This window comes from Filicampus tigris, chromosome 2 (genome assembly GCF_054856515.1).
Source record: "Filicampus tigris isolate MCC_2025a chromosome 2, RoL_Ftig_1.0, whole genome shotgun sequence".
NCBI lineage: Eukaryota > Metazoa > Chordata > Actinopteri > Syngnathiformes > Syngnathidae > Filicampus > Filicampus tigris.
Window position 1 is genome coordinate 33,749,760 of NC_141218.1, and position 14,372 is coordinate 33,764,131.

General features: G+C 38.2%; 1 long non-coding RNA gene across 1 annotated transcript; it reads left to right on the forward strand.

The window, feature by feature from the left end:
* Window positions 1–7,780: 7,780 nt before the first annotated feature.
* LOC147152099 (uncharacterized) lies at window positions 7,781–8,260 on the forward strand. The gene is made up of 3 exons (XR_015085750.1): window positions 7,781–7,865; window positions 7,971–8,090; window positions 8,172–8,260. It is a non-coding gene; the product is annotated as an uncharacterized LOC147152099 (long non-coding RNA).
* Window positions 8,261–14,372: the final 6,112 nt, after the last annotated feature.

Below are 14,372 nucleotides of genomic sequence, written 5' to 3' on the forward strand. Positions count from 1 at the left end.
GTAGATAATGCAATTGTCGCCAATAGACGCTGTACAGATGTTCAATTTTACCAGGTCAAGGTGGTCCTAGTTCCGCCGCAGTGTTGCTTTCATGTTGTCTGCACGTACTAAAACACTGCGCCCCCTAGCGGATAATACAAGAACTACAAATTTTAAAGAAAATTCATATTTTTTTTATACAATGCAGCTTTCTTCCCCGGGCCGTACCAAACCACCAGACGGGCCGGATCCGGCCCGCGGGCCGTATGTTTGACACCCCTGATATATATATATATATATATATATATATATATATGTATATATATATATGCACATATATATATATATATGCGCACAAATACATATATATATATATATATATATATATGTATATATATATATATATATATATACATATATATGCACATACATATATATACATATATATATATCTACATATATATATATATATATATGTGTATATATATGTGTATATATATATATATATGTGCATATATATATATATGTATATGTGCGCATATATATATATATATATATATATATATATATATATATATATATATATATATATATATATATCCAAATATATATATATATATATATATATATATATATATATATATATATATATATATATATGCACATACATACATGGCTGTATGTATGTATTTGGCTGACTCGGACCGACTGGGACCACGAGGGCCGGTTGAATATGCAATAGGTGATGCCCAGCTCTGCAAATAAAATGACAAACTGAATAATATGAAGTTCAGATCTTTCTTAGACAACCACAATCATGCCATTCTTAATATCCAAGTAAATAAAAAAACACAACGAAACACAAATTCAAAAATAATTTCATAATAATTTACTAAAAATTATTTTATTTTTTCACGAATCTCACAGAGTGGACAGTCTGTCAATCTGAGTGGGCCTGTCCACACCCAGGCCCACCCATGGCTCCTCCCCTGCATCAGATACACTTACGTGGTGGCCATGTTGGCAGGGGTGTTCCCATCAAAGGCAAGCAATGGAACGCATGAACGTTACCTAAGCATCACCGTAGGCAGAGCCATTTATATTTATGGCTGTTTTTTAAAGCGGAAATCAACCAAAACATTTCTTTTTCCTAGGATATGTTCTATGCAGGCCCATTAGTTGAAACAAGGCATTCTGATTAATATTGCATTTGTGAAATATGAGTTAAGCAGTAAAATCAGTTCACCTGGAGCCATGATTGGTCATTATCTGAGCCCTGAGCAACTGTGATGTCAGTTTCAGTCGACAGAAGTGACAAAATGGCCATGCCCTGAGATGACTAAAAACGGGTGGATTCATTCTTATTCTAACAAACGCAATATTAGCCAAAACGCCTTGCATAGAACATAATCTTGAAAAAAAAAATGTTTCGGTTGACTTCCACTTTAATGGAATGAGCTCACGTGAGGTAGTAAGTTTAAACGTCTCTCGAACATGGAATTTTTGGTACAGTATACAGTTGTTTTTGGTTAATCCTTGTCTAATGGCATCCAATCGTAACGGAGGTGAAAAAAGGAAGCCTCACTTAGTGTCTCATGAGAGCGACCAGTTGCACGCTATTGTGTCCCTTTCAAGCACCAGCGAGATACCTGTTTGGATAAACTTGAAAACTTTTAAAATAGTTTCAAGCTTTTTTATTTATTATTTACAATAATGTTGCTGTGTACTGGTCAATTTTAGGCCACGAAAACAGTAAAAAACTATTTTGGACCGTATTGGGTGTTTTTAGGCCATGAAAATCAGTACTTCAATTTAACGGACAATCGGCTTTAATGCACGACGCCTCTCCCTTATTAGTCTGTTAAATCGAGATTCCAGTGTACATGCAAATATTTTGCTGGCACCTAAACATGCAGAAACGTACTGTATGGTACAGTATCATTTGGTCATTTTTAAAAAAGGGTAATCTTCACTAAGTACAGCTATTTGCTTAACATGCTGTGCTCTGTTGACATGGGTCTCTAAAAGTAAGCCCTGTGCAATTCTGGCACAGCAATACTCAGGTAGCCATTGTGTCACGAGACTTTATGGATAACCGAGCCAAGCCCAATTAACAAGGTCTGTTACCATCTTTTGTTGTAAAGAGCCAGATACTTAGTTTTGATTGGGGAGTATAACAGCAACATGTCATGTGCAGTGTGCACTGACAGGGCGACCTCACACCCACTGTTTTGGCAAGAAATGGGACAATAAGACTCACACAGTAAGTAAAAAGTCACTATCTAGGAGCTCTTAGTAAATTGAGAATGATGACATTTCAAATGATTTTTCTACCAACATTTTTATTTTACTTACAGAAGCAGAAAGAAGTAACAATTGTCAATGTACTAGTAGTAGTACCATGAATATCATATACAGTATCGAAATATCAATGCAAATGAGAGGGTTTGTAAAAGATAAGCTCCCCCCAAAAAGTAGACTATTATAGTGTGCACATATTTTCTAATCATAATGGAGTCAGTTTCTTTACTTTTTTTTTTTTTTTTTTTCTAAATTCATATAGTCCTGCACTTACTGTAAAAATGCATTTTCAGAAAATTAATTACATGATGTAACCTTTGCAAACAGGTAGAAATGCGTACCTAGTGTGCAGAGCTGGGCATTTTACTAAAAATTTGCAGTCGATTATCCCCTTCCGCCTACAGCCAGGGTACCCTTCCGCTGTCGGTCTATCCACCATTTTGTCCGGACGGACCAAATAGTAATCGCCTATTGGCCGGTCCGACTATCATTTTAAACGGGCTTCCGTTAGCGTTTCCGACTTCCAACTTTGACAAACTACACCCCCCGCTGGCCGATATTTGAAACGAAAGACTGGCCGTGGCATGGAAGCCTCACCGCAGCCGGAATAAATGCATCCCCTTTTAGGACCTTTTTGGACCTTTATGGACCTTTGAGGACCTCCCCGCGGCCATTAAAGCTTTACTGCGAAAATAGACAATTACATAGACAGAAAAAATGGGCTTCCCACTATGCTTAGTCCAAATATTTTTTTCACAGCTGGGCATCGCCTAACCGTCACGAAGTTCCCGTCTGCCTATCTAGCCAACTCACGTGGTCCCAGTTGGTCCGAGTCAGCCACACGGCATCGACAACGGACTTAACCGGTACAACATCACACACAGGTACCGCACACCTGACACGCAGCAAAATAAAGGAAAAAAATAAAACACAAAACAGTGTTGTATACCTCGGTCGCACAGACGCAATGACGTGCCCCATATTGTTTTTATTTCACCAATCACCACGTGTGTGAGTGTGTGAGTGTCCGTTGTCTTTATTTGATATCTTTCCTTTATTTGGTGGCGTGTCTGCTTGTGTGGCGCCTGTGTGCAATGTGTACATTAAGTTCTCGACGCCGATTGGCTGTCGCTGATGAGGGACGGATTGGGACCTCCGTGGGTCAGCTAAATATGCAGACAGAAACTTTGTGACGGCTAGGCAATGCCCAGCTATGATTTTTTAAGTTTCCCATCTATTGTTTATTGCCTATAAAATGGGCACCCATCATAGGCAGATAGATTGACCAGTCCGTCACATAGGTGGAATGCCCAGCTCTACTGGTGTGTACCTTTTGGCGTGCATTTGGGGATATTTTGTATGTGTATGTACCCAAGCCTCAGAGGGGATTGAGCTTTTTCGGCTGCTGGTCCTTCCCTTTGGAATGAACTCCCATTGGATGTGAGGCAAGCCCCCTCTTTGTCCATTTTTAAAACCCGGTAAATTTCTCTTCTCTGACTTTTGATCAGACCTGATCAGACCATTTTAAGCTCTTTCAGCTGTCTATTGTATATAGTGTTTTATGTTAATTTATTGATTCCACTTGTTGTATTATGACCCTTTTATTGTCTGTATGTAAAGTGCTTTGTTACAGCTCTAGCTGTAATGAAATGCTCTTTATAAATTAAAAATTATTGTATTGTATTGTACAATAAGGGAATCTATAAACCTTTTCAGCAAGGGAACATTAATGCCACGTAAAAGGTATGAATAGCAAGTTGTGGTCCCAAAAACCAAATTGGGTACATTAGAAGATACTTTGACAGACTTTATTGACACCGACTCTACACAGTTTTTTATACAGTATGTTTGCAAGGACAGAAGTGGGATTTCGCCCGTCCCTGTGATTGTTCCTAACCAGGTCATGTACTGACTGACATGTTGTGTTTGGTTCTTTTAAAAAGCAAAACCACCGTTCTCTTCTGTGATACCACAGAGCTGCCTTTATTAACTGCCTGCCAAAACTCTCCAATGTACTCATAGGCATAGTCTGCCCTCTAGTGGTTCAACAGGTTACGTCACAGGACGCCCATTTCACTGTGATGGACAGAAACATGCCCAGCCTGTTTTGCGTGTGTAATCCGGGATAAGGTATGTATGGGGCGTAGGAAAAAAGGTGGAAAGCAATTTTGTTATTTTAACTAATTGTTAACATTTAGTACATACTTTATAATTTTGCATGTGAAGTGAGTCTTTGTCTGGGACACCTCTAGAGCGTAAAAATCTCTGCCAGTGCCGTCGTACCCTTGAACCTCCTAAAATAACATTGAGTTATTTTGCAATAATTATTTTATTGCGGGGGAATGGACTGACAAAATGTAAGGATGGAACTGCTTTAAAAGGACAAGGATGTACGGCGTCGGAGGACGATTATTTTTTTTTATGAATAATGGCGGAGGGACGATGATGGAAGAGTGCCCAGATCGGGGATGGAGAACGGACCGGCAAAATAGGGTAAAGTACCCATCTCTGTACATAACATAATAATAATAATAATAATAATACATTTTATTTGTATAGTGCTTTTCATATCACTCGAAGACGCTTCACAGCAAAAATAAGTGAGTAAAATAAAACCTGCTGTTAAAACAAAAACAGTTAAAACCAACAGAAGAAGAAAAAAATAGCAAAGATAAAGTGATGTTAAAAAGCAAGGCGGAATAGGTGAGTCTTGAAGAGTGTTTTGAAGGATATGAGGTCTGTGCAGTTACGAATGTGTTGTGGAAGGGAGTTCCAGAGGGTGGGGGCGGCAACAGAGAAAGCTCGGTCCCCCCAGGTTTTGTACTTGGTCGGGGGGATGGCAAGGAGGTTTGCATTTGGGGAGCGGAGGGTGCGGGAATGAGTGTATGAGTGGAGAAGATCTGAGAGGTAGAAGGGGGCCTGGTTGTGAAGGGCTTTGTAGGTGAGTAGTAGGAGTTTAAATTGGATGCGGGGAACGGGGAGCCAGTGGAGGTTTTTAGTGATATGATTTTAGAGTGTTATGATCACGGGAACGGGTGTGAGTGAGGAGGCGGGCGGCAGCATTCTGGATGCATTGTAATTTATTGAGGAGTTAGGAGCTTGTGCCGTAGAGGAAGCTATTACAGTAGTCAAGGCGGGAGGTGATGAAGGCATGGATGAGGGTCTGAGCAGCAGTGAAGGAAAGTGAGGGTCGGAGGCGAGAAAGGTTCCTGAGGTGAAAGAAAGCGGTTTTGGTGATTTGGGTAATGTGTTGATCAAAAGAAAGATTATTGTCAAAGAGGACACCAAGGTTCCGGCAGTGAGAGGAGGCGGACAGGGTGGAGTTGTCAAGAGTAAGGTTGAAGTTGGAGGCAGTCTGTGTGAGGGAGTTTGGGCCAATTATCAGCAGGTGGGATTTGGAGCAGTTGAGGAAAAGAAAGTTTGTTTGCATCCAGGATTTTAATATCAGAAAGACAGTTGGACAGAGTGGAGTGGGTAGTAGAGGTGATGGATTTAGTGGAGATGTACAATTGGACGTCATCGGCGTAGCAGTGAAAGCGGAGACTGTGTTGACGGATAATTTGACCGAGGGGGAGAAGGTAGAGGATGAAGAGAAGAGGACCAAGCACAGAACCGTGGAGGACACCATGGGACAAGGGGGCAGTGGGTGGATGAGGAGCAGTTGTTGATGTGGATGAATTGTTTCCTGTGTATGAGGTAGGAGTGAAGCCAGGTGATGACTTTGTCGGTGATATTGACAGATTGCAGGCGAGAGAGTGGGATGGAGTGGTTGATGGTGTCAAAGGCAGCGGTGAGGTCGAGGATGATGAGAATGCAGAGATGGCCGGAGTCAGAGGAGAGGAGGTCGTTGGTGATTTTGAGGAGGACACAATAAACCATCCCTTTTCTAGACCACTGAACTTCGCTAGGATCACAGGTTAGCCTGTCTCAGCTGACTTTGGATAAAAGACGGGGCATGCCCAGAACCAGCTTTGACCGGAACTGGTTGCCAGCCAATCGCAGACCACAAACAACTATTGACAGCCAAGGACAATTTAGAGTCTTCATTAAACAAGGATGTTTTGTTCTTCCTTTTGTTTTTGCACAATTTTGCTAATCATCAAACAGTGCTCAAAATAATTTGCTTAAGTTATTTGTTTCTCTTCTCTTTATATTGTCTCATTTTTAGTTGGCCTATTGGAACATATAAGAGGGTAAATTTTTTTTCTGTGTGTTTTGGCAGCCATTTATTCATATGCCTTCTCAGATTTTAGCAGTTTTACACCAGGGCTGTTAAAATGCCCCAGCAGCTGTCTAACGAGCTACTTTGTAGCCTTGTTAGAAAGCACACAGTTTGAGGAAAGGATTGTAGCTTCTGATGATACACCACATGCTTTAGATTAGCAGACTGCGTGACATGCATTGCTGCAAGAATCATTTTGAAGCCAAATAAGAACAGTATTCAACTGGCCAATGGGTTAACAGTGGAAAAATAAATTAACAGACCTTATTAGCATTCTACGGTGGCTAAGAATTGCAAAACAAAATAACTGTGAAACACTTTTACATTGCTTGAAACAAATTAACAAAAGCAGAAACAAATGAACATTTCAGAAAACAAATTGACAAAAGTTGAAACAAAATAACATTTCAGAAAACAAATTAACAAAAGTCGAAACAAAATAACACTTAAAAAAAAACATTTAACAAAAGTCGAAACAAATTAACATTTCAGAAAACAAATTAACAAAAAATGAAGCAAATTACAATGAACACAAACCGGCAAGGGAATGTACCAATATTGCCGCATGACAGGCGGAGACCGGAAGTGATCGCGTATCTGACCGTGACATTGAAAGAGTTGTTCTTAAGTGTCTAAGTAATGTTTTGTCCGTTTTGTGGTAAAAAAACAAGGCCACTTTACACGGTTTTGTGCCTCATGTGGTCGCTCTTTGGAGTGTTTGAATGGCGAACAGACCGAACAGACACATTGTCAAAACGGAGAGGACACATCTCCACAGGAGGATGCTGAACAGAGTAAGTTCAGTACCTGTACAGCTACAGCATAACGCTTATGTGAACCTGCGTTGATTAGCGACGATGAAATTTTCAAATGTAACTTTTTTCATTTCCAAAAGAAAAACCTTTCCCATCTTATCAACAGTTCGTTCAATAAAAGTCAAAAGAGCGACAGTCGTTTAACTGTGGCCCGAAAGAAAGACGTCTGGCCAAAGAAAAAGAAAAACACGTACAGGTAACATACAGGACAAATTGTTTATTATTCGACTATCCGATTCGTCTTCCAGAAAGTTCAGCTGTGACTATCACAGTTATATTTAGGCAATTGTAGATAATGTAAGTTTTTAAATCATACGTTTGAGGCAGCTATTTTTTCCCTGCACTATTGAACAGTCTTGGTACGATAAGAGTGTAACATTTGGAGTGTATCGAGATGTTTGGCTCACTATGTTGTTGTTTTGTTCAACACGTAAAATTATTATTTTTGTGTTACTAGATAAACGTTGGACTGATGGTATCGCATGGAACTCAGAACTCATTTAAAACCCCTAAGAGGGAAATCACTCCCGTAACGTGTAGACCCAGAGGTAACAGCACCTGATTTGCTGAAATTCGCTGTTTCGAAAATGTGAGCATTTATAACAAGGACATGGAAGAAGGACCGTACATCCTTTTGTATTCAAACTGCTCAGAGGTGGTCAACGTGCCTGGGACAGAAAGGCCATTCAACTTGGCAGTCTATAAGAAAGAACTAGGTAAACCATATGCCAGGATCACCTTTTTCGTTTGCCTGGAAACAGACTTTAAAAGAGGTTAGTGGATCACATGAAGAAATATTCTTTACATTCTTTGCATCTACAGTATGTAAATCTGTATTTGTTTTATTTTTACAGTGCTGTCCAAAGATAGTACCTCAGACTCAGATTCTGAAATTGTCATTACATCAAGGAGCAGAGCAGAATTCATTCAAGCTGACACTGTGGTACAGCAATTATTTATTTGAATACTTATATACTGTATGTATTTTTTTTGTATACTGTATGTATTTTTTGTATTTGTTTATCTTTTGGTTATCAAGTACAATTCATTTTAAACATAACCCTATAATGTGGACAGCATTTTAGAGAACAAGGCCTTTTTTAATTATTTTGCTCTTATTAGTATTATTGACTTTTCATATACCGGTACTGTACTCACCAACATTTTTGAAGCTGAGAACTACTTTTTTACAAAGGCAAAGGGCTACCAGTTTGGTATACACTAATGAAAAAAACGAATTTGCTTAAAATACTTTAAATAATGGGAAATGTTAATATTAATTGATGATTATTTATTCGAAGATCCTGATCATGTTAAAATTTCTCAGTAACTAGGAAACAGATGAATAAACATGCAACACTATATGTATTCATCTCTGCCATTGTTCACATTTTCAAATGATAATTTCTACAACATTCCTAGGAAATCACAATGTGCCATCACTCGTGAGCTATTTTCAAAACAGGCCCACAGGCTATCAATGTGGCCTTGGGTGCTACCTGGTGCCTGTAGGCACCATGTTGTTGACCCCTGCTGTAGGGTTACAATTATAGAAGCTATTAAAAATTCTTTATGAATTTCCTTTCAGGTTTTTGAACCGCATAAACAAAGCACCCCCAAGTGTAAAAATGAAGATGACAGGTAGGAACTAATCTAGTAGAATTATTTGGTGTATTTATTGAGAAGGCGTGGCCTTCCAGAGCTATTAAAAACAAATCTTGCACATTTTTTAACAGTGAGTCACATATTTAAATAGACACCCCAGATTTCTCTTCTCCACCATAGATCGTCTACCCAGCTCCAATTTTAATAAGTCCCCAAAGAGACCAACAGATGCTCTCTGTGAGGACTTTGCAGACCACTTCAGAAGTAAAATCGATGACATAAAATCCAGTCTTTTAGTCCGTCAAAACACAAGTTTGAATAAACCTGGACAGTCATTTTTACTGAGAGCGCAGTCGGAACCTAAAGCAATGGCAGAGCCAAACAAGAAGCGGAGCGCGGTGTGGACTTTTTTTGCAACAACAGAAAAGGACAGTGCCAAGTGTGATTTGTGTAATAAAGTGGTACGCTACTGTAGAAACACCACGTTTTTACACAAACTGTGATATATGAAAAAAGCTCACCCGATAGAGAGCAACGAGCTGTAAGCGAAGAAGTTGAGAGAGGAGGAGGAGGGGGGAGATCCCCAAGCCAGAACACCCCCGCGGACACAGAGACAATGTACTCTGGCAGAGGCTTTTCAGCCCAAAAATCAACAATACCCAGGTAATCTGTTTTTCACAATGTAATTGGCTATCAATTTTAGGAGATTGGTTCAATGGTTGTATGTTCACCCAGTTGAAAAAAATCTTGTTTTACTAAGGGCTGTAGCTATCCATTAACCAAGTAATAGATGAATGCTTTTTTTGGTTGGACTCTCTTGACTTTTGTTCAGAAACAGTTGTAGTAGAAGTATTTTATTTGTTTCTGCTGTTAAAGGTTTTTACATTGTATTGTTTACATTATTTGCACTACTGACTTTATTTTCAAAACATTGTGCAATGGGAGGTATTTTAGTTGTCATGTTGACATTGCTATATTTGTATATTCGTTACATTGCTGCTTTTTTTGGTTTGACTCTCTTGACTTTTGTTCTGAAACAGTTGTTGTAGTACAATTATTTTTATACTGTTAAAGTTTGCATTGTAGTTATTTAATAAAAAATAAAACATTTTTATTGCCTAAAATCTTTGTGCTGTGTTTATCTTAAGGGGGATCATGACATTTCCTAGCAAAAAGTATCTGTATTGTATCGGTATCGGCCGATACTACCCTGTATTTGCTTTCCCCATTATCGCCCACCCCTGGACACGGTCGCGTGCCGGCCGGGCAGTGCTAATGATGCGTTTGCAGCTGTGGGGCGCGGAGTGAAGCGCCGAAAAGCTGTCCATTTGCCCCATCCGGCGTGTATTAAACAAGTCAACTTTTTTTCCATTCCGCATCGTGGCAGCCAACCAGCATCGGGCATACTACTTGACTACGTCTCACACACAGCCAAACAGAGCCAGAGCTCGAAGGTCCCCCATACACTGCGGTGTGTCACTGTCACACACAGCCAAAGAGAGCCACTTGTAATAACTGTTAAAAAAAATTTTTTTAAAAAGGCTGCCGAGTGAACAAGACGCTGTTTGGCGTAGATGCCCGATGCTGATTGGCTGCCGAGACGAAATGGCAAAAAAGTTCATTTGTTTAAAATGCGATGACGTCCCACCGCTCCAAAAGCATCATTCATGCCGCGCCGCAGCAACCGCGGCCGCCAGCGCGAGCTACATTGACTCAAATTGAAACGCGCCGCTAGAAACGCTCCCACCGCAGTTGGTGTGAACGTTAGGGGTAAGCGATATCGATCCGATACCAAGTAAATACAGAGTAGTAAATGCCGTTTACGATACCGATACGTTTTGCTTGGAAATGTCATGATCCCCCTTGAGTTAGTATATTATGTTTGTTTATATTCATCAGAGCTGGGCAGTCCGTCCCTGGGCCGGACCGATCGGACCCTCCGGCCCGGCCGGATGCCCATTTTTGGGGCGGTGGGGTGGGGGGTGACAAATTTTTAAAAATGGCTGGACTAATCATGGCCGGAAGAGGATTTCAGTCCGGCCCACTAATCGGCCCTCATGCGTGTGACGTGCTCGCGAGGCAGCCAAATTTCATCTCAGCCTACTCGGTGAAAGGCTTCTTTTTAGGCTTCGTTTAAAACAACTTGGGTCCGGAAGTATATTCAAGCTACGCGCAGCACTCAAGTATAGCACATCATGGACTTTCCTACTTCCGGAAATACGCCGTAGCAAAACTGCTGTGTAGTGGTTTGCTGGCATGCTTTTATTTTGAAGGCCGGGAAGTGTGAAGGAGGGGGAATGTGGAAAATAAGTAACTTGTTGAATGCTTGCAGACTTGTCGTCTGTTAGACCCAAATAATTATACAATACGACAAAACCAACCCCAGGGCTCGCAATGGAAGTTAGTACATGCAGCTAGGTAAGTATGTGAGTAAGTGGCGCGTTTGAAGCGTGCCCACAGTGGGTTTGAATAGTAAGTTAGCCACCTAATGGTCTTTAAATAAACTTCTTCCGTTAGCATCTCTCTCTCTCTCTCTATATATACATATATATATGTATATGTATATATATGTATATGTATATATTTACATGTATATATATGTATATGTATATATTTACATATATATATATGTGTATATATTTACATATATATATCTGTATTTATTTATACATATGTATATATATTTATGTGTATATATACACATATATGTATATATATACACATATATGTATATGTATATATATGTATATGTATATATATGTATATGTATATATATGTATATGTATATATATGTATATATATGTATATGTATATATATATATGTATATATATGTATATGTATATATATGTATATATATATATGTATATATGTATATGTATATATATGTATGTATATATATATATATATATATGTATATATGTATGTGTATATATATATGTATGTGTATATATATGTATATGTATGTATATGTGTATATATATGTATATGTGTGTATGTTTTATTTTTATTAAATACTACAATGCAAACTTTAACAGTATAAAAAAATAAAATCTACTACAACTGTTTCTAAACAAGTCAAGAGAGTCAAACCAAAAAAGCAGCAATGTAACGAAAATACAAATATAACAATGTCAACATGATTGCAAAATGTTTTGAAAATAAAGTCAGTTGTGCAAGTGGTGTGAAAAATCCAACATAAAAAATGAACAGTAGAAAAAAAATACTTTTACTCCAACTGTTTCAGAACAAAAGTGGAGTCACACCAAAAAAAGCAGCAATGTAACGAAAATACAAATGTCAAAATGATTGCAAAACGTTTTGAAAGTAGTCAGTATTGCAAATACGTAGTGTAAACAATACAATGTAAAAACCTTTAACAGTAGAAAAAAATAAAATAGTACTACTACAACAGTTTCAGAACAAAAATCAAAACCCAAAAAAGCAGCAATGTAACGAAAATACTATAATACCTTCCACTGCACAATATTTTGAAAATAAAATCAGAAAGGCGCTTTGATCGAAGTATCGATCACAGGACAATAGTATCGATCAGGTTCAAGTACTTGATTATTATCGATAATATTTATGTTTGGATCGATCCGCCCACTCCTAACGTAGCATTGTCTGCTGTGTGGAGTTTAAATACGGCATATGCCATGAAAAAGTACCTGAGCATGGCCAAAAGTTTCAACACAACCAACTTTATCCAACATTTGAAGAACAAGCAATTGGGAGACTATGGTGAGATTACGAGGCTCACTGCATTGAATAAAGTCAAGGTGAGCAGACGGCGTATGGCACGCATGCTGCAGCTTGTTATGCATGATGTGTTACTGTCACAGCGCAGTATAAGTGGCATTATTGCCACAAAAAGCATTGTAGGTCACTTGTGGGCAACAGACCCACTATATCATTTTATATTTATCACTGCAGATTGTAACTCAATACAAATATCTTGGCCTTGTGATTGATTCAAAACTTTCCTTTAAGTCCCATATTGACAAAATATGCAAAAATGTAAAAATTAATCTTGCAACCTTTCGGTTGATCAGGAATGAAATGTCAACTAACGCTGCAAACAGTTTCTTGCATTCAATGATTTTCAGTCATTTAAATTATTGTATAACAAGTTGGTCTCAGGCTACTTGGAGTGCAAAAAGATCTTTGGAGGTACTGTACAAACAAGCTATAAAAATCATGGACAAGAAACCATCATCATTGTGCAATACTTAAAAAGTACAATTTCCTGAACTGGGACAATTTTCATAATGTTGCAGATTTGAAGCTCATTTATAAGGTACTCAATGGCCAAGCCCCAGTTCCCCTGGCCGAATTTATCTGCCGCAGAGACAGCAGTGAGCGCCTCACTCGCGCCTCTCTCAGAGGTGACTGCGCAATTCCTTTGCGCAAGAGTGCTTTTAGCATGTCAACGTGGTCAGTAAGAGGTGCCAAGGAATGTAATAGAATACCTGAGGAGGTTAGGAGACAAACCACTTACAAGGCCTTTGTTAAAAAATTGAGCACATGGTACAAAAATTACACTTGCTGACACTAAACCATATACCGTCTGTGCTGTCATTGTCTTCATGTGTTCATAGCTTTTAATTGTGAATAATATTGTACGCCTATCGTTAATTATTTGTTATGTATATTGCAAAATCTTTGAAGGATTTAGTGTCTTGGTATTTATATTTAGTAACTGTATTTCAATGCTTTTTTAAATTTTTTTACATCTAGGCTAGCTAGCTAGGGGACTACAGATGAAAAATAGCCTTTTGGCTAATTCTGGCTTTTTTTTAGCCATGTTTTTTCATGTGTTATGTGAAATTGCACTGTCCCCTTTCAAATCTATCTATCTATCTATCTATCTATCTATCTATCTATCTATCTATCTATCTATCTATCTATCTATCTATCTATCTATCTATCTATCTATCTATCTATCTATCTATCTATCTATCTATCTATCTATCTATCTATCACAAAAAGATTAACAGTGACTTTTTTTCTCGTTGACAAATGCACAAGATAAAATAAATAAATAAAAACCAAATTCCTGAGTCCTTTCAATTTAGGAACTCATCGAATAGTTTATACGAGTGGAGCCTGCATGTGACTATTTTTTCTACTTTGATAATATTCTTAACCATCCAATGTTTAGGTGGCATGTTATTTATTTGACTTTTTGCAGAATTAAGTCTTTTGAGACAGCTGATTATTTTGATCTGTTAAAAACTGTGTTTCTAAAAGGTGGTAAATTTAAGTTTTTCAGTTATCTTTGTGACGGAGTAATGTGCCAGCAATGATTTTGTATTTCTTCATGCTTTTGAAAATATATATACATTTTTGTCAAAATTACAGCAATAACATGGCAGTTTTTTTTTTCAGATAATATTGCATAATAGCAGTCACCATATATAAATGGAAAAATATACAGATATTCCATGTG